Genomic DNA, 3,143 nt, shown 5'->3' on the forward strand with positions numbered 1-3,143 from the left:
GCCAGTTCCTGCATGCTCCTCAGTAAGCGTCATGCATGCGGCGCAGGGCACCTCTTGCTAGTTGCTAGTACTTCGTAGTACTAGGACTAGCCTACTAGCAGCACAGTGGTTGTCGAAGTCTAGTGTCTAACTGTTGCCTGCCAAAACCCATCGGCGAGCACCGACGAGCAACACGAAGAGCCGGAGGCTCCCAGGACTGCTGGTGGGCCCTGGTCCCTCGGGCGACCGCCCGCAATGCTCCGGCACACGTCCTGGCTAATGCAAGGGCGTGCCACCTGACCTATACCTGGTCAGGAAGGTGATGGATTGCTTCGATTAGTTTCCTGCATGGCAAACACGTAAACATTAAATACGAGCCCCGATCGGCTCTTAGGTTGCCCTGTGGATCGGCTCAAAGAGCCGATTACCCCATGATTCACGTTGGATTTACGATAACATGGGGATTCTGCTTTATCAATATAAAGTTAAACCAATCGACGACAGTCTAGGGTTTTCACCGCATAACCGGAACATCCTACACGTAGTTGAGCCTAGCAGATACGTAAGATGATGGAAAACCAGTCCTAAAGAGGCCTAAAAACCAACACGAAGTCGATCCCCGGAACAATCCCTCTAGAACTAGCAAACCATACCTTACGCACTACCGGATCGTTCAACCCATTTGCAAGGCCTAACCATGCGGATATCAAACCAATCCTTGGAGAACAAGGAACAACTATAACGGATCAGATCTACTAAATAAAGAACAAGCAAGATGCTGCCCTTACACCCAAGATAAGTGCAAAGGCAACTAGATATTGAGGGGCAGCGTAGCTAAGCAAGCATATCATGAAAGTATCGACGTCAGCCCCAAAACATCCACGATAAGGGTGTTGCTCGCCATCAAAAAGGCTTCAGTACGAGCAACACCAACAACGAATAAACTGATACTACCTAGATCGCGAGATGCGTCTAGGCAGCATGTTGCTTACCCGGAAGAGACCCTCGAAACAAGGGGTGGCGATGCGCCTAGATTGGTTTGTTGTGAACGTGATCGTCCTCCTTCTCAATAACCCTAGGTACATATTTATAGTCCGTGGACTTTCTAATTTAGGAATAAACCTAGCTGTGTACGACTAAACTCTATCTCTTAATTCTAACAAAATCTACCATAATGTACAGATACACGGGTAATCTAGCACAAACTCTCGCCCAAGGCCGATTCGGAGACACTTTACATTCATGTCCTCAAAGCCCATCTCAATCACGGCCCATCTCCTGCTCTGGCTAAATTCTGGTGATAACACATGCCCCCCTGGTTTTGGCAATAATAATTCCAAAACCACTCTGTTTTTTTCTTCATCGGGTTACGCGTTGCAGAGCAGAACCGCTTCAGTGTCTTTCCATCATGATGCCCTGTCTTCTCAACTTCTGCACGATTGACAATTCTGGCACCGCGTCCTCGAAAACTGCCGCAGCATTAAATCTCCACTATATCCCCTTTATTTAACCGCGTCGAGCAGTTCGCTTCTTCATCCCCTGCTCCGTACTAGCCATCGGAAAGCCCTCCTCTGCACCATGGACTCCTCCTCCTCCTCCTCTGCCTCCTCGGGTCTTTCCTCCCTATCCTCTTCCTCTCGTGAGCCGACGCCGAAGTGGGACTCGATGGCAGCGCACGAGGTCCTCGCCCCAACGAAGTGGGACAAGGAAGATCATGATTCCTCCGTCTGGTCCGAGGATGACAAGTCCTTGACCGACGGAGAAGACGACTTCCAGTTCCTCGTCGATGGAGAGCTGGAGGCGGAGAGCGAGGACGACCTCTTCTCCTGGGACGACTTCACCTCCTCCGACGAGGAGGAGGAAGAGGAGGATGACACCTCCTCCGACGAGTATCCGCCGGCGAAGCGCTTCCGCGCCGGGTCGGATGATGACGACGACGACGGCGATGACGAGGAGGAAGAAGCCCCTACCGAGGGCTACGGCAGCAGCGACGAGGAGCTCGCCGGCAGCAGCGCCGACGGCAGCTACGACGGCGACGACGAGGGCAGCGACGGCCCTTAGATTAGGGACTACTAGCATAGGACTAGTAGTAGTAATCGGCTCTTCTTTTGTTCTTCCTTTCCTGAGCAATCGGCTCTTCTCTGTAAAAACCCTCTTTATTAATGAAGAAAATGTTTCTATGTCGATTTTGCTTTCATATCAATTTTGCCGATTGTCAAAGCAAGTCAACGCGCAAAGAGCCGATGGCAGCGCATCGGCCTTTACCATAAAACGCGAGTAAGGCCAAATCAGTTGCCTATTCAAACGGTAACCTGCAACCCTTGTCTGAAAAAGTAAACTCAGATCCCCAAATCGCCGCTCGAACAAATCCAACTTACGGTCACGCGAATCTCAGATCTCAATCACGCAGATTCAACTCCGCAGCGAATCCAATGGCGGAATCATCCAACGCCAACGCTACGGTCTCTGGCCTGAAGGTAATCCTCAACCGCTCCTCGCTATCCGAGCATAGTGTTAGAATTAACAGCAAACATCAGAATTAATGTCTCATTCCGTAATTAATTTTTAGGTATCAGACATTCTGCACGCCGCATCCTTCTCTTCCAAATTCTCTCTGTCTTGGCCCTCGTTCTACCGAGAGTCCTGCCCATTTGATTTCATGCGAGGCCAATAGAATTCCCTTCGTGAACCAGAATTTAGATCTAACTTCTTGGGCCGACTTCTTACGAGTCTGGCCTAATCCTCCTGAAGATTGGGTTTCATGGTACAATAGAATATCCAAAACTCACCAAGCCACCTGGGAAACCACAGGAATAGCCGATGCTTTAGCTTTATCACTGTCTCCCCTTGAGAAACATGAAAACCTTCGAAAACCATCGGCTACTTTTGGTCCGATGCTTTGAATTGGTTCATGTTTGGCCATGGCCCCATGACACCAACCCTACTAGATGTGGCCATGATCACTCGGTCTAGACATTGCATCCCCAAGCCCTCTCGCTTTTATGCTCGCCAAAGGTCCCTTTCACACTCTCTTCCAAAACAGAGTGCACAAACTGGGGTGCTTATCTTCGACGCCACATGAAAAACAAAGGCCCTGTAATAGAGAAAGAACACACGGCCTTCCTGAATTTCTGGTTGGAACACTTCATATTCTGTGGCCCTTC

Source organism: Lolium rigidum, chromosome 7 (genome assembly GCF_022539505.1).
Source record: "Lolium rigidum isolate FL_2022 chromosome 7, APGP_CSIRO_Lrig_0.1, whole genome shotgun sequence".
Taxonomy (NCBI): Eukaryota; Viridiplantae; Streptophyta; class Magnoliopsida; order Poales; family Poaceae; genus Lolium; species Lolium rigidum.